At 43.8% G+C, this 18547-nt stretch overlaps 2 long non-coding RNA genes across 2 annotated transcripts; both read left to right on the top strand.

Moving 5' to 3' along the window:
- Positions 1-636: 636 nt before the first annotated feature.
- Positions 637-5507, top strand: LOC144100884 (uncharacterized). Its single transcript, XR_013307881.1, has 3 exons — positions 637-794; positions 4620-4706; positions 5443-5507. It is a non-coding gene; the product is annotated as an uncharacterized LOC144100884 (long non-coding RNA).
- Positions 5508-5516: 9 nt separating this feature from the next.
- Positions 5517-16567, top strand: LOC144100879 (uncharacterized). The gene is made up of 4 exons (XR_013307880.1): positions 5517-5648; positions 7220-7297; positions 14396-14439; positions 16470-16567. It is a non-coding gene; the product is annotated as an uncharacterized LOC144100879 (long non-coding RNA).
- The last annotated feature ends 1980 nt before the right edge of the window (positions 16568-18547 follow it).

Here is an 18547-nt window from a genome sequence, read left to right as displayed (position 1 = left end):
CAAATCTGAACCTGCTGCGCTCGAGCTGGATATCTGCATGGCACACGCGAGTTGACTGCATTCGAGGAATTGCGGTCTTTATACTACCACTTCGACGCTGACTTCTACACTCTCTCTACTTGCGGCTTACGAAAACATAATTTCGAACGACGGCTCGCCTTTATAACGTAGGGACGGCAGCTAAGATACTGTGTAATGCACTAAACATCCCAATAGATGCATCGCAAACCCCTCCCCCCAAGAAAAAAGAGAGACAGAAGACGGAGACAGCCGCAGGGCAAACGAAATAGTAGACAGAATTCGTACCGCGTGAATTCGCGTTGCTTATCTATCAAGACACTGTTTCCTCAAGCATTAATTCTGAACCGCCATCCAAGTATAAAAATATCGTTGCATCGTTAGCTTTTCCTCGCGATATTAGTTGCTGCTGGCAATTTTGCGCCCTCCAAAGCGGTAGAATACCTGCAAAAGTTTGCGTGTAAAATTTCCCTGTGCCCGTCGCGAAGAAATACCAGTCGTTTCGCAAAACACCGAAACTGAAACTCAGCATCGCGTTTTTGCCCAGCAGGGGGCCAGGCCAGCCAGAGGCCTTCGTCACCTCCGTCACTATACCGTCGACGTTATTTTCCCGTCTATTATGGCGTGCGCCGCTATTTGCGCGGGTGTAATGAGGACGGGTTTTCAGTGTTTTGTGCAGTACCATCCTGCATTGTAGTGTGGCTCGTGCACGTATGTAACCACAGAAGAGTGTAGGTTCGCGTACCGCTGTAAACGCGCCGTACGTGGCAAACAGGGTCAGCGGCAGCCGACGAAGCTTCTTCCCGTCAGTGTCCCCTTTGTTCTAGATCGTCGCAAAGAAGTCGGTGCAGTCTCAGTTTTGAAATCGCAGTGCATGGACGTTGTTAATGTGCTTCTTATGTGTTAGAATGTGCTCATTGTGTAGCAGGTCTTGTGCCGATGTCTGCGCCAATGGTTCGGTGCCGTTGACTTCGTCACGAACGGAGTTTTCTAAGTAAGAATATTCTCTATAGACTCGGATGCAGCTTTCTGTGAAGTTGCCTCTGAAGGAGTGACTATGCAGCGGAAGCTACGAGCTCTTCCCGACAGCCTGAACGGACAACTGGGTAGTAAGAGGGCGTGGCACCTGCTCCGCCACCTTCTCGACCCCACACAGTCCAAGTCGGCTGCGCAAGGACAGCTCGCTAAAGTCATCCATCAACACACCGGGGACGAACACTACTTCTTGGACCTCCTCAGGGACAAATACCTAAATACCGCATACGACAGAGAAACGAGCCCACAGTATTCGGGACAACCAAATACGCAGCTGGACGAGCCGTTCAGTGATGCAGAAGTCTGGGCAGCGCTGGGCCAGCTTAGAACAACCTCAGCGGCAGGACCAGATCTGATTACGAATAAGGTCCTCCGTAACCTGGACCTGAAATCTGCCACTGCAGTCACAGATTACTTCAACGTATGCTGGGAGACAGGAATCATTCCCAGCAGCTGGAAACATGCCCGAGTGACATTTATTCCAAAACCCAACAATAAACTCAACGTGTACAACCTAAGACCCATTTCCCTCACATCCTGTCTCGGGAAACTCATGGAGCACGTGGTTCTGAACAGATTACGGGACTACACCGAAGACCACAACCTCATGCCACACTCCATGGTGGGCTTCAGAAGAGGACTCTCCACCCAAGACGTCATGCTCCAGCAATCACGTGACATACTCGACCCCTGCATTAAGAACACAAGAGCAATATTGAGCCTCGATCTCAAAAAGGCATTCGACAACGTGTCACACAATACCATTCTGAAACACCTAGCCGACCTCAACCCAGGCGAACGGGCGTACAATTATGTTAAAGCCTTCCTAGAAAATAGAACGGTGGAGATCACCGTTGGACCACTGAAATCCACCCCAATCAGGCTCGGTAACAAAGGGACACCACAAGGAGCAGTCTTGTCGCCCTTCCTCTTTAATCTGGCTTTAATCAAGCTTCCAGACAGTCTCAACGCAATTCAAAACATCCATCACACTCTGTACGCAGACGACATAACTATCTGGACGAACCGCGGCTCCGATGGACAAATTGAAGAAGCTCTCCAAGCAGCGGCTGAAACGGTTGAGTTGGAGGCAAGGAGAGCCGGCCTCGAGTGTTCCCAACCAAAATCAGAACTCCTAATCGTACGGCGGAGCAAGAAACCTGAAGACAGGATCCCCATCAACATTAAGATCCAAGGCAAGAACATAGATGAAGTGGAGAACATGCGGGTCTTAGGACTCCACATCTCCAACACCTCCCGCAACACTGTTGCACTGGGGAGACTCGAAAGCTCAGTACACCGGGTGGCGCGCATGATCAGGCGCATCGCCAACAAGAGACGAGGCATGAAGGAACACGACCTATACAAACTCCTTCAAGCATTCGTCATCAGCAAATTTACATATGCCTTCCCATATCTCCATCTCAAGAAAGGAGAAGAACAAAAGATCGATACCCTAATACGGCATGCATACAAAACGGCGTTGGGCCTTCCTAAATTCACAGCCAACGAGAAACTCCTCGCCCTGGGCGTACACAATACCTTTTCTGAACTTAAGGAAGCCCACCTAACAACACAGACTGCTCGGCTCTCCAGCACTGCAGCGGGCAGAATCATCCTGGACAGGCTTGGCATCGAAGGGGAGCCTATGGCGGACCATCCAGGCCCCGTTCCTAGCCATTTCCGAAAAAAGATAAAAATATTACCTCTACCCAAGAACATGAACCCGCAAACCCAACAGGGTCGGCGGGAAGCAAGAGCCAGAGCTCTGCATCGACGCTTGCAGAGTCTTCAAGACGTCATCTACGTCGATGCAGCCAACTACCAAGACAGAACCCACAGATTCGCCATCTGTGGGGTATCTCATCCTCAGGACCCGGACCCGGCCACTACACTCATGGCCGCTACAGTATTTACCAAGAACGCGGAAACCGCGGAAGAAGCTGCAATTGCAGCTGCTATCGCCTTTACGGACGCTACAACCATCGTTAGCTATTCCAAATATGCCATTTCGAACTTTGCCAAAGGCCGCATCTCACTCACGGCCAGAAATATCCTGGAAAATGTTAGACACATCCCTCCTCAGAGACATTGACCTGGTATGGGTCCCGGCGCACGCCGGAAACCCCGGAAACGAGGCCGCCAACGCACAAGCTCGAGTTAAAGCCGGCCGAGCAGTAGACAAAGATATGGTGGAGCTGCCATAAAAAAACGTAAACCAATGAGCTCCTGCCTGTACCACTAAAGTATCACAGGCTAAAATAGTCTGAACCCGGAGGCAACCGGTGAAGCGCTAACCTCCTATCACGACCACACCACCCATTTTAGACTCGCACGTAGGCAGTTCCCGCCGCCGCACCCCTCCCTCTCAAGGGAGCAGCAGGTGGCGTGGAGAAGACTACAAACCGACTCTTTCCCCAACCCAAATGTGTACTCGCACATATTTATTACAACCTCCAGCCCTAACTGCCGCTTATGCTGTGCAAAATCTACTTTAGACCACATAATCTGGGACTGTAAAGCACATCCCCCACCCCCAGATCTCATGGCTGCTCCCTCACCTGACGCGTGGCTTTCAGTAAAGGTCAGCGACGACCGAGGCACGCAAGTCAAGGCTGTCGAATGGGCCTGTGCGGTACGAGACCTACATGGTCTGGACCTCACTTACTGACCACGAATCTACACTTTCTTTCAATAAAGTTTTTACTCACTCACCGCCGGCTCACAAGCTTGCGTCGTTGGTTCGTGAGCGCGTGCGTGCAGCGCGCTTGTGAGAGCCGGCGTTTCGTGCTCGTATTTTCTGCTTCGCAGCCACAGAAAGCTGTCGCCGATTATAATATATGCTGCATGCCTGTTGCGAATCCGTTGCACGGAAACTTTAGTGCGCTTATTTTGCACAATGTAAAATTTCTCAGTTAGTGCAAAAGTAAGCGGCAACGAGAGTACTTGCAGGCCAGCTTTGAAATGCTGCGATTGTGCAACTCGGAGAGTTATTCGCTTGCAATCCTTATCATTAGCTGAAAAGATGCATTATAATTCGGAGCATGTCCATTCAGTTCTCCTGTGTGGTTCTTTACGCAAAAGGAATGCCAAATTATACAGGAATGGGCTTCTCTTTACAGGCTTTTAGTATGTGGAGAAGCTTCAGCGCAAGTTTGTCTACCATTTGCTAATCACTGTTAAAAATTGAACATTCATTTGTCAAGCTTTTTGTGTTTCTGCGTCTTTTTCCTTCTGTAAATTTTCATCATGATTGGAATATAAAGGGCGTCACCTCTGTTGCGTGTTACAATGCGTAAATAATGCCTGCTGAATCCTTTCACTCATGCTCGCATTTTGTGTGTGCTGCCTTTATTTTTCTCGGGTTTACTTGGTGCTTTAACAGGTTTTGGCAGTTGTCATGATAACAGAAGTACTTGTGTTGACAGACTGCAATTTTAGGGGAGCTGATTGCGTTAAATATCCTAGTTTTTCTTTTTCTCTATTCATAACTGAGGGGAATCAATGTTGTGACACATTCTTTCATTTCTTATATCACTATGCTCTCTAATAACGAGTGTTCGCAGGTGGATCGTGGCTCGTCGCATGCGGATCGTCTGCATCCACTTTGGAGCCTACAGCACGGGTCTTGCCTCCTCGTAAAAGTAAACTTTGTGAGTTGTATGGAATGAAAAGGAGCGCGTGAATTCCGGCAAAGTGTTATTTTATGGCTTGTTTCAGGACAGCATTTAAATAAGCTTTTGGATTTCAGTACACATTGGATAATCATACTGATTTAAACAAATTGCATTTCAGCCATTACAGTATGTGAAAAATGTTGAGCCCTTTGTAGGATTCGGGGATTCGCGTTCCTTTTGCTTCAAGTGCCGGCAAACGAATATGATACATTACATAACATATTTTACGTGCTCATTACTACCTAACAATAAAACAAACCACTCAGAATGTTTTTCTCTTTTGGTAATGGTCCCCCTGGTGTTCTGTGTGTATTTACAAGCATGGGTATTTACTTGTTTATTTATATATTCATACTCAAAGGCCCCATTACAGGGTATTAATACATGAGGGGTAGACATGAAGTACATCAATAAGGGTTATAGTTGTTCAGTTTGATGTGGCCCGTACTGGTGGGAAAATAAATTTGATAAATTGTTGACAGTTTCAGCCTTTTCAATCAGTAAACTGCCTCGAAGCAATCTTCAAATATATTGCAAGTGTTCTTATAGGTAGATAAAACATAGGCATCGCATTTGAGGTCTTTTTGAAAGAAACGAAGTCATTGGTGCAAATGTGTTCACCATTCTTCTACAAAACGTGTGGTCAAAACGGCTTGAAAATGATGTCATTGGATTTTCAGAACCATTCTGAATGCACTTTTACCATTTTTAGGCATATCAGGCTAAGCTGGTGTCAAGGGGACCACTTCACTCTTCCTACGGCCTTTACAATCACCGCAGAAGCAATGGGAATTTTTCTCCAGAAGTTATTTCGTCTGCTTTTGCTATAGACGTCAAGACCCGACTGCTTGCTCCCTGCCTGTATCTGCGGTGGTGGGTGGCATTCACCTGGTTCGTGCTGTCGGCCACTGGTTCATAGTGAGTGCAACACTGAAATTTAAAAAAAAAACAGAATGCTGAGCCTGCGCGTCTTCAGTGCAGCCCACATGCGCACAGATTCATCACAAAATGTGCTCAGTGAAAATATTTAAAAGCAGGAATCATTCATTCCTCATCCAGAAGGAAGTACTCTGATGATTTTCTTGCACGTCTCATGGTCCATGATTAAATGATGCGTAATGCTAAGGGGAAGAAACGGAAAACTCAGATAGTGAGTTTTGAAGCTCACCTCATGAAAATGTACCATCGGGGGCAAAAGTGTCCGCAACGTGCAAGAGGTAAATCCTGTACCACCATTATTGGCTGCTGGCTTGAGACGATACTTGTAGAGCATAGTCAGACTCACATACACTAACATTTGACTGTCAAATAAATATTGCGGGGCAATGTATATAATACTTCATTACGCTGATATCACTTTTCACGTGTCCTGAATTATTTTACCCCCCATATACCTCACAACTTCCTTAAACGAGAGACCTGTATCGATACCTCGATGGAATACTAATGACTAATGTGTTAGCAAGTATCAGGAAAAACTCAGGAACCTTATCAGGAACCTTCTCCTCCCGCGTGAATGGCGGTTGCAGCGGTGAAGCAGTGACGACCACACCGCGATGTGGCAAGAGGCAGAAACAGACCGCTTTGCACAGGCCGTAAGAAATAGAGAACACGTTCCCCTCTAGACCGGCCATGGGGAGACATGCGTGCAGCTTGTACCTTATAAAAGGTTAAGGACAGTCTGCAGGCTGCCTGGCGTAGCGAGAGCGGTCAGTGTGTTGAATGTTGGGATGAAAAGCAAAAAAAAGTTGCAGTTTTTGTATGGGCTAACCCAAGAGGAAAACCTCGTGCGCTGGATGTACTTCAGCTTTGGTATATATTATTCTGAGCAATGCTGGAAGATGTGGACAGAATGATGATGACGCACACGCTATGTTGAACTGGCAAATAAATTTTATTCATGAAGCATTTCAAGATGTTCAATGCAGATAAAACAGTCAACAATCAGTCCTGTCACGTTCCATCGTTACCCTCATCTTCCCTCTTCCAAAAATGCCTCTTCTGCTAGTAGTGATAGGGAGGTGCTACTTATGCATGTGTCTTTATAATCAAACATTGTTTTACGCTCATTAATTTCCTGTGCTTTTTCATCTCGGTTTCAGTCAACTATCACTGTATTGCATATAATCTTTGATTATAAAGACACATGCGTGAGCAGTGCATTGCTATCGCTTCTAGAGAAACAAAGGGTATTTCTGGAAGGGGAAAGATGAAAATAATGATGGAGCATGTGATGGGACTGATTGTTGGCTCTTTTTTCTGCATTGTGTATATTGTAATGCTTAATGAATAAAATTCTTCTGTTAATTCATTTCAATGTGTGTAGTGCTTCTCATCCTTCTGTCTGTCTCTTCGAGCGCTGTTTTTGAAAATGCTGAACCAACCGCCCCAAAACCATTTTGCATGTGGTATAGTGTCTATATTTTTTTTATTTGCTTTGAATGCTTCTGATTCATATGATGATGTTCTTATCTCATTTTTTACTGCAGAGAGCAAGAATATCACTGCCTGCTTGTTGCACAGCTGTACTGTGTCATGGGGTCTGACTGCTTTACCTGCACATCCAGGTGTGGCCACACTAATACCATAACTGTTTCATTTCAGCCAGTAAAACTTTCTCGTGTCACTCAAAGAGCACCTTAAGTTTTTAATGACACTTTGGGTTATTGGTGCTGTTGGAGGAGAAAAGACCTGTGGTGCATGATTATTTATGCATTCTTGTGTTGTAGAGCAGCTGCCTTTCCTTATCCCTTCACTTTGATGTATTCACAGAAAAGTATGCTGAAGACTTCATACATCATTCTGTGGGAAAGGTGCTGCCTGTAACACAACTGATAAGTGTGCTAACATAAGTATCATGATGTATCTAGTGGATTGGATGAGATATCTGGGTACACAACACAAAAATAGCAATTTCAGCAGGCACCAGTTGATGAGACGTCAGTGCATGTTTTTTGTGCAGCTGACATGTGACAAGACTGAATAACTTTGTGATAGTGTATTTTAGTTTATAAACTTGAAATTGGGTCATTCCAAGCCATCTGACCCAGATTTTGTTCGACCATCTTCGATTTCCTTTAAAAATGCATATAGTTTATTCTATTACTAGAAGCCAGCTTGTTTTTGCAAAAAAAAATTGTGCTGTGGCCCCATCTTTAAAGGGCACTAAACGGAAATACTAAGTCAGTCTAGACTGGTAAGGTAGGATCACATGAAAGCACTTACATCATTTTAACCAGAAAACAACACTTATAGATATACGTGTAAGAAAAGCGAGAAACACGTGGTAATGTCCATTGTACATTTGAGCCGTGATAGCGAGTGGCGTACTCGTGAGCTTTCTGGAGGAACGCTATATCGTCATATGGGGCCATTAGCGTCGAGATGCGAAGAAGGCAGCATGACGAGCTTAGCCGACAGTGCGAAGGGTCTCGTAGTTAAAACAGCGCAAAAGCGATAACTGAAAGAAAGGTTAGCTGCAAACATCAGCGCTGAAGCTTTCGCTGGACATTCTGTGCACTCTGGCTGTGTACAGCCATTGTACACAGCAAGATCAGAACCGCAAAGCTCAGAACTACATTCATGGTGCGTATGCTTGCTATGCGGCTGGTGAAGCAGCTTCTTTCTCAATTCAACCATCGAATCGGCTACTTTGGGCTGGCAGCGGGCATTATGAAATAGCGAAGTGTTTTTTTATTTTTAGTATGTGCTCGCGCAGACATGCAATCATGCACATCATAAACATGTGAAGCACTATGCAGGTGCATGATCTTATATGTTTTCTGCACAGTGGAAAGGTGAATGTTCTAAAGATATCTGAAGTACCACATGCATGCACTATCACTTTTCATTTGGCTTAATAAAGAACGCATGACTATCAATTTTTTTAGACTAGACATTATGCTTTCACTTACAAAAATTTGAAATTAATTTGTTTCATGTTTCATTATTTTTAAACTGAAAAAGATGGAAAGCTATCAATTTTTGAAATTATTTACCAAATTTTATGGTCTCACAAAAGTTGTATGAATGGCAAAGCAGCCTATAAAATGTTTCAGCGATGAGAAAACCTAAGCCATGCCAGAAAAAATCCTAAATTGGAGAAAAGTTGCTTTCTGTGGCATATTCAGCTGTCAGTTGCATAGTGATGTGGTACTGGTAAGCATAAGAAAGGTAGTAAGCTGCACAATACCATTCAGTCGCATTTATTATCACAAGTTTAATTCGACTAATTTTTGTTCTAAAAAGCATCATTCTGCAAGTTCAGCATCAATGCCCTACCGTGGCATTGCTCCCTGCCTGCTGCTCAGTGCAGTGCATGCTGGAGCCAGCTGCAAGTGTAGGTTTAAGCAATGCTGCAGGTGGTGTGCTCGGCCTGAATGCTTTCATCTTCTGGAGTACAGAGGTCTACTCAAGGGCAAGGTTACAAAAAATAAAAATTAAATGGCCACTAAGCAGAAGCATCAAGTCAACCCTCGTGGTAACTGGAGATGTGGACCAAAGACCGCTGCAGCCACGCTCCTCATTGCACAGATTCAAGAAGCACTATGAAATGATGGTGCTGTCTTCTGCTTCCTTGAAGTCATTCAAGAAAAACAAATTGAACTCACTAAGTGGTATAAAAGAGCACCTTGGAAAGATCAGTAGTGTTTCATCACATCGTCTTCATGTGCAGGCTCTTTCCCACTTAAGGGAAAACTGGGAGTGGATGGCTACCGTGCTTCGCAAAGCACAGCTGCTGACAGCTGGGGAGAATTGATGGCAAAGGTACATGCACAATAAATATTCGCCCGTTCTAGCTGTCTCTTGGCAGCAGCGGTTCTCAAAGTGTGGCGGTGTCGCACTCCCAGTTTCTCTCTACGGTTGAAAGTCAGTCGTACTTCAACTGTGCATGCTAGAATTACATCGTAATCAGTGACCCAATTGTTTCAAGTATTCAAACATGGATGAACATGCCACCAGGCCTTTCAACCCACAAACATGGGAACATCCATTTGAAGCACCTTACAGCACTGCTTATATATGGTTTGCAACCGGCTCTAGTGAGCACTGCAGTAAAGAGCAGGCACAGAGCAACGTTGAGGTTCGGCATCGGTGCTCAGCTTTCAACACTGTTTTCTCACCTAATACAAAAATTACTTCAATCACTCTCCAGAATAAATTGCATTCAATGGTAATGTGCAGCTTACTACCTTTCATATTTTTACTAGTATCACCTCACAATGAATTCACACCTTAATATGGCACAAAAAGCTACTTTACTTAAATTAAGAAATTTTTTTCTTAGTGCTTACGGTTTCTAATCGCTGAAACATTTTTTTGGCTTCTTTGTCTGGCAGGCAACTTAGAAAGTAGTTGTAATGATCACTGTGAGAACATAAAATTACATCAAAAATTGAAAAATCGCAGTTTTGTACCTGTTTCGAGTTTATTATTTATTTATTGTTACACGAGTTTCGAAACTTGAGACGGCGGCTTTGGCATAGAAATTTTTTTCGCAAAAAACAAGCTGGGATAAGATTTTTCTTAGTAATGTAATAAACTGTGATGGTTTTAAGGAATTTGAAGATGGTTGAACCCTTAGGTCTGTCAATTAGCAAGCAATGACATAAATGTGCATCTCCACCTTAAGTAATCACAAACTTAACTGAAATGCAAGGGGAATGACAGAATTAAAAACATTTATTTTGACCATTAATAAGCATATGGGTGGAGGGGATGCTGAAGAAAACACTAGCTCGACATATTTTGCCACCACTTTTTTGGAGGCTAAGAGAAATGTTGTGTACTATTTTTGGTAGGGCCACATACTTGATCTAGTTATGTGTTCAGCCTCTTTCACATTGTTGGGAGCTTTCTACCACTGCTTCAGCTCTGTTTTTGCCACTGCCTGCAAAGGCGGTAAGGGAAGCCTGCTTTTTGAAGGCACTCGACTTGTATGTTACTCGGCTCTGTGTGAAGTTGTTAGGTGCTGACGACAGCAGAATTACAGGATGAAGGTTCTTTACCCGTGCAACAGGTTAAGGATGCGGAAAATAAATATGTGCTCTTTCTGTCACTATACTAGGCGGATCAGTGTAACACGTCGCATTCAAGTGACTAGTTTGAATCTATACCCCTGAGACACTCGTCTTGTGGAATTTCCAAAGTGGTGCATAGTGAATGTCAAAAAATTTTGAGATTTCAAAGCCTGTGGTTGTGCAAGATTGACGTTTTGATTTTTGGTAGGGTGTAACAACTTTCTTGAAATTATTATATAGTTGGATAAAATTCAAAACAAAGCACCAAATGCCCCTCAAATGATTGCACCCAGCCAATGGCGAGGACTTATTCTCAAAATGTGGTTAATTCCCTTTGACCTGCTAGGGTGGCGTCGTAGGGGGAGCCAGACGAAAGCAAATTAACCATGGCATAAGGAAAATCGTTCGACGTCATCGGCTGGAGCACCTCCTTTGAATGGTATCTGCTGCTTCTCTCTTGATATGTATCCGACTATAGCAACATTCACAAAACAGCTAGCAATTGCCTTATGTGATGTCCAGATTTTAACAATGGTGAGATATATAAATGATCTTTTACTGGTTTAATGGTTTGTTAAATGATGCCAACTTTCCTTGATTGTTCCTGAAGTCTCAGTATTTATTCACGTCCACTGTGCTTTGGAAGTGCCGCAAGGAAAGTGAAATGTTTAGATGTAATGCAGTTCTTTAAAGGTGTAGTAAAGAGGATTCTGAGCTGGTATTTTTGCCGTGAAAACTCTATCTACATGCTCCGAGCATTCTTGGAAACTTCGAATTTTTGTCTTGTGCAGCCAATTTCTCTGTTAAATTGGATTAGATGTCCTAGCTGCCACCATTGTTTTTAACTGACCTCTGCGAGTAGGAGGAGTCAACTAGCGCGGGGAGTGCCTTCAGCCAGTCACGTGGCAGCTCTTGCTTTTGCTTTGCTTTCAGGTTTCTACGAATAGTTTTAGTTGCAGACAGCATAGCTGCCAATTAGGCCCACAGAAATAAAAATCTCCGTGAACTGTATTCACAAATCATTCCCCGTATTACTACATATCACACCGCCGATGACAAGTGGCAAGCCACCATGTGACTGACTGGAAAGCACTCCTCAAATTGGTTGACTCCTACTCTTGGTCAATTATAATGAAACAAAAAAGGTGGGAAACGGGACGTTTCATCTGATGTAATATAAAAATCAGCTCCACAGGACTATTCAAAGTTTCTAAGAAAGCTTGCAGCGTGTAGATCGAGTTCCCATCACAAAAAGGTGAGCTCAGAATCCTCTTTAGTGCTCCTTTAAACAGGACCATATGTTGAGCTCATATTTCTAGAATATTGAAAGAAGTCATGGCGATTTATTTTTCGCAGTCTCATCTGGTTAAATGACCGTGTCATAAGCTCATACCCTCTAAAGGCTGAGCTCAGTAAAATACAAGTCGAGACAGTAAACAGGATTCTTCCCTTTGCCTCTTTTCCAAGCAGTGGTAGAAACAGTGTAAAAGCAGTTTTACAGTGTGACCAACAGTGTGAGAAAAACTGAGCAGAGAACTGGATCAAAGTGTTTACTACAACCATAATTACGCAAATTCTCTCATAACTTGAATCATTGCCATCAGCCTGACTATGCCCACTGCAGGGTAAAGGCCTCTCCCATATATTTCCTTTGACAGCTGTTGCCACCGTATTCCAGAAAATTTCATCTGCCCACCTAAATTTCTGGAACCCCCTGCTATGCTTGCGTTCCCTTGGAATCCACTCTGTTAACATGAAGGAGCAGCAGTTATCTTGATTTCACATTACATGCCCTGCCCAAGCCCCTTTCTTCCTCTTGATTTCGGTAGCATGTCAATAACCCGCATTTGTTCCCTCACCGTTCTGCCTGCTTCAGGTCTCTTAAATGTTACACCTATCGTTTTTCTTTCCATAGCTCACTGCATTGTCCTAAACTTAAGCTGAACACGTTTCGTTACCCTCCATGTTTCGGCCCCTTAGGAGAGTATTGGCAAGATTCTAGAATACATGGTGGCAAAATATGATGTCAAGTTGATATTTTCTGCTCCCTACAACGTTTCAGAATTGTGCTTTTTTGTAGAAATCATTGTGCCAAAAAACAGGCTGTGGAAAAAACCCGCACGCAAACCAAAAGGACACAACTGGACATGTGTTCACTGACATTACCAGGTCAGACATGCAGATTCCTTTATCATACAAGTACACAGAGGCAAAGCTGATGCAGTCATCTCCACCTCTGCTTATATGAAACATTGTCCACACTTCCCACGTTACTGGTCTAGATGACAGATTAAAAACCTTAGCACTATGGAACAAAGGCTTACGCTGTTTTTTTACTTTCATCCTTTTCCCTCTGCTGTCCACACGTGGCACAACGCGGTAACAGGTGTGAGCTTGCCGGCTTCATCATACAGACCAAAAATGCTGAAGGCCAAAGCTAGCGGCAGTCTGACAGTGGCAAGGCCTCATGGGCACTGACTTGAAACATAAGACTACAATACCCCTCTTTACCTCCTTTGAATACGCTGCCGTGAAGCTCAAAACAAGTTTGCTTTTTGTTTGACCTCGGGTGATACGCCCAGCAAATGTGTTTTGGTCTCACCTGCATACATGCGTCCTTTCTCAAAAATTTTGAGCCCAAGAAGTCTGATTCTCGCCATGGTGTGTGTCTCATTACCTATCACCAGGTTTCTAAACCTCATGAAGGTAAGAAGAGTTCTCATCCTCACCCCCTTGGAATCTAGGGCTTCCCAGGTTGCTACAAGGGCCTCGTTATGCAGCTTGGAAGCAAACTCCTCAGGCTGTAATTTTTGACAAAGGCCATACATCAAGGAACTACTGAATCCCTTCATGTGGTGCTTCAGCACTGAAATCTAATCCCCAGCCTTGCACATTGATAACCCGCAGCATTGCAACTATGGGTCTAGGCTGGCTGGCAGAACTTCCAAACACGAAGTAATACCTAAACACCTGCAAGGCGAAGCCTTTAAAACTGTGCTCAAAGTTTTGGTCTACACAAGCAAGGGAAATATCCCTCACGGTAGGAACCACTCTTGAATGCATGCAAGCTCATTTCTTTCTTTTTCTTCGTGCAAAAGCTCTTCTGGCCACAACTGCGGTATTTTTGTTGGTGCAGTCTCCAAGGTTTTGCAATTTCACCTTGATTCTATGTTTGTGAGGGAACAGAAGGACCTTTATGTGTGGAAGAAAGAAGTTTGTGCAGGCTTAGGTGTGGCTTCTATTCTGAGTAATATTTTCTTTGTGTGTTTGGACCAAAACATTTAGCGCAGTTTGCAAGGCTTTGCCTTAGAAGTGTTTAGTTACAACTACTTCATGTTTGTAAGGCCTTCAAAAAGGAAACCATGGGATTGGACTTCAGTGTTAAAATGCCAGATGAGGAGACTGCAGTTCCTTGTTGCTCTTATGGAGGGGAAAGCATGGCATGTTTGCTAGGCTTACTATCCGAGGACAAAAGTGCCTATCCTGAGTTTCTTGTTGACATATTCGAAGTTGATGAAGAGTGATGTCTCGTACTTCAGATAAATGCTCAGTAGAATTTGCCACCACCATATGCTATTGCCATGCAGTCTAAAAAATTAGCAATAACCAGCTATTCACAAGATCTGGTTGTATATGTGTGTGCAGGTTTGATACAAGGCCAAGTGAAGACACCAGCTCAGGATAGGCTGGTAGGGAACATGGTTGCTCTCATACTACCTTATTGAGCTATCTCATTGCCTTCGCAATGTGAGTTAGAGGTAAACGTATGTGCGGTTTCTCGCACCAAGGAAGATTGCATACCGCTTGAGTTTGGTGTCAGGCACAACACAGGCTACCTGCCATTGTTGGTGCCATAGGTGCTAATGTTTTGTGGTCAATATTATATCAGTCGGACACCGTGGTGTCAGCGGGCAGCAGGAAGATAATTTTTTATGTAGTTACGCTGAGAGGTTCACATCTTTCAGCGCACTGTGCCTCGTGTGAACGGCGTAGTTGAAAGCATGAAAGAAAAATTGTTGCATAAGGTTGAAGATTTTTATTCTTTCATATTCCTTCGCTGGGATCAGATTTTTATTCTTTCATATTCCTTCACTGGGATCAGTTAATGTGGGAAGTGTCAGAAGGCTTTCATATCAGGGGAAATGGAGGTGATTTCATCAGCAGTCTCTTCATTCACTAATATAAGGAATGGAGGTGATTTCATCAGCAGTCTCTTCATTCACTAATATAAGGAATCTGCATTTTTAGCGCAGCACTGACGGCGAACATGTGTCCTGTTGCGGCCTTTATGGATTGCGCACCTTCCCGCACTGCATATCTTGAGGTTGTAAATTAGTTTCTGTTGTGTATTAAACTGCGAGTCAGGACTGGGTTTACGTTCTCTCGGTGTTAGTGTTTTTTGCGCTGTTTTACTTGAGTATGAATTCTTACCAACTAGTCCATTTCGCCATCTTAACTGGTGTATACCTTTGCTCAAGCTAAGGAGCGAATGGTTGAATGCTTTTATAGTGCGTAGGTAGAATACTTACATAGTAATTAAAGCAGAAATAAATGATTTCCTGACCAGATTTTTTATATTCTGTGTACAGTACTAGAGTTACGCTTAGTCAGACTTAAGTATGCACTGCAGCCAAAGGATTCTTTTCTCGGGTTTGAAGGATTTTAAAGGTAACCACATATTTTCAGTTTGCTTTCAGGTTTATTGTTTGAATATCTACCTCTTTGCAGGGAAATTTTTTTGCGACAAGTGTTCCATTTGAAAACTGACTTGAAATCATATTTTTGTATTTTGATGAAGTACGAATTTTTTGATGAAAAGAGTATCCATATTTTTGTGCTAGGTACAAATAGCTATGAGTAGCGGCCTGCTTGCCTTTGGCTATGCTAATTTTGTTTATTAATCTTTCCTCTGTTTAATGTAATATTTAAAGGTATCCCAGCTGCTCCAGTAGAGGGCATTTAGGGGTAACATAAACAAATCAATAAATGTTGGTAGGGCAACGGAGCGGATTCGAAGAGAAGGCAAGTGTAGCAGGGGGCGGCCGAAAGTTAGGTGGAGGGATGAAATTAAGAAGTTTGCAGGCATACAGTGGGTGCAGCTGGCTAAGGACTGGGTTAATTGGGGAGACATGGGGGAGGCCTTTGCCTGGCAGTGGGCGTAGTCAGGCTGATGATGATGGTCTGTATTGATAAATTCCTGCGTTCTAATTTGAAGGAACCTACTCTCACTGAAAAGAGGTTTTGAAGCCAGTGTCTAATAAAATGCAGGTACCACTACCAGTGGTCGTTTTCACAAGCAAACTGGTGCCCTCATGGCAGTTATTGTGAGCATATGCTTGAAGGTACGGTGCATCGTCATTCACTTCAAAACAGTCATCACGGAGTCTTTTTTAGTCTTGACGTCACAAATGGAAACTGGAAACTGAGTAGTGGGAAAAAATGTCCCATTTTTAAATTCGGTTGGCTGCAATAAATGCGATTAACATAGACAGAAAGTGGCACAGAGTCCGTGACTCAGCTTTTGCATGAAACAAAAATTAGATGGAGTCCTCAGTGCGTCCTTAAATAGTACTTGCCCATCTTAACTGCGGAGGCTATATGAGGGAATGAGTTCTTGTGGTAGTTTACTGAATTGCAGCCCAAAGGACACATAACGTGGCAAGAATACTTCTGTACTGCTGCCATTCCTGTAGGTGATCATCCTCATTCCCTTTTACAGACTTGGGCAAGACATCGATGACCTTTCCACACCATGCTGTCCCAGGAGCGTTGCTGTGCGTGAGTGCACAAGTATTTTTGAGAAGATCTATGTAAGCCAGCGGCTGTGCCGTACAAGCTCTGCAGACAAATAAACCTTTGATGGTAGCAGGTTGTTTTTCTCTGTTTGCAAACAGGCCAAGGAGACAGCCATATTTTTCCTTTTATGTCACCATAATTTATGTTCTGCAGGTTGCAGTGCATCAGTTTATGCTTTATCATGAGGTGAATGTGCTCCTTAATCTTAGTTTAATGCATCATATAGAGTTTAGAGAGCGTCTCTCAATATTATTATATCTGGTATCTGTAAAATTTTATTGAGTCCCATTCCACATGCTGTTTCATCAAATTTCTGGCGTCGAGCATGCCGAGCCACAGTATACAGCAGTAGTACCATGCGTATGCCAGTCGTGCTGCTACCCAGCTTGCTCGGTTATGGCCATCACTCAATATTCTGTTTATGCCTGCCATAAAAGCTGCACCTGAGCAATGCACGGCATTCTACATTGTACTATGCCAGGCACTCAGCAATGAGCACCATAATGCCCTGCACCTACCAGTACCTCGTACTATGCTGGCCACCCAACAGTGCCCATGTTAACCGGCACACACGAGCACCCGCCACTATGCTGGGCAGTCAACAGTGCATTACCCGGCACCCAGCAGTACCCAGCACTATGCTGGGCACCCACCATGATACCCACCACCCATCATATGGTGGGCACCCAACATTGCCCATCACCATAATCCACCATCATGTCGGGTGCCGGGTACCAACATGCCCAGTATAGTGTATTTTTCCAATAGAGAATGCACGGATTACCCGGTGATATTTGCCTACAGTCGCTAAATAATTTACATTTGAATGTCTTCTCTTATATCTGGTTCGGTTTTATCGTCTGACCGACGACTGCGACATAAAGTTGGTGTTTTAGTTACGTGATCCACTACAAAGAGTGTAATATGCTCACTGATATGCATTCTTAATTCCCTACGACATTTCATCCTGGCTCTTTCAAGTCCTGCACTGAGAAAGAATGACCTGTCAGTGATTAATATTACAGTTTTTCTAATGCATCACATGACCAAAACATCAAGTGGACGTCACAGTCATCGTTCGGTCAATGAAATCGAAACCAAAACAGCATAAAGATGAAGTTCATTTACTAAATCTTTTAAGTGGTCGTACACAATTATTAAAGGGTGATCCATGCATACGAATGTCTAATGCCTCACATTGCAGTGTCTAGTTATACCGAACAACTCTAGCGCTCTGTATAATACCTGCAAAGTATGTTCAATATTTTAAATGTCAGTGGTAATATTTATTTTGCATGCCCCCCCTAATGGAAACTAAAGTAAGGTACGTCACACTTCCCGATTAGCATTGTGCCTACTCTTCACCACCTGAGCAGTGAACCTATCTTCCATATTTTACAGTTTGCCGAGCCAAGAACTTGTGTACCTAAATAAGGCCGCTGCTATTCTCTATGTTGTGTGGTCGCTAATGGATGAAGTGCAATAAAATATGCGAGTGTGCATACCAACCTGTTCGCCTCCACTGTGGTGTGGAAACTGCGATGGCACTGCGCCTTCATGCAGCAAGCGTTGACACCCAGCTCTAAAATCGCTTGCCCTGAGGTCAGCGAGCACAGTTTTTGGTGTCTGTTGTGCCTGAAGTCTGGTTGCCCCATCGGTTGGAGCCATTCAGAAAGCAAGTTTGGATTGTCCCGTGGGAACCTGCGCATTGAACACAATCGCTAAAGATGAGGAAATGGAAAAAAGTGTTTGTGAGCTTCAGACAACCTGCGAAGTGCAGTGAACACATCTCCTACAGGCAAGAAAATGGAACAATGTTTTTTTGTGATTTTTAAACTTATCGAGTTGCTACTGTCGCAACTTCCCCTTTCTCGTACCGCCACTTACTTTTTAAAAGCGCAAAGTACTTCGACAAGCGACATTTACATTACCCGCAGTTGAAACTTTCCCGCTGATTTCGAAGCCGGGCGGTAGCTTCCCATTGTTCGCGGACGCGACTTA

The sequence above is a fragment of the Amblyomma americanum genome, chromosome 1 (genome assembly GCF_052857255.1).
Source record: "Amblyomma americanum isolate KBUSLIRL-KWMA chromosome 1, ASM5285725v1, whole genome shotgun sequence".
In the NCBI taxonomy this organism is placed as follows: domain Eukaryota; kingdom Metazoa; phylum Arthropoda; class Arachnida; order Ixodida; family Ixodidae; genus Amblyomma; species Amblyomma americanum.
This window is presented reverse-complemented; position numbering and strand designations above follow the sequence as displayed.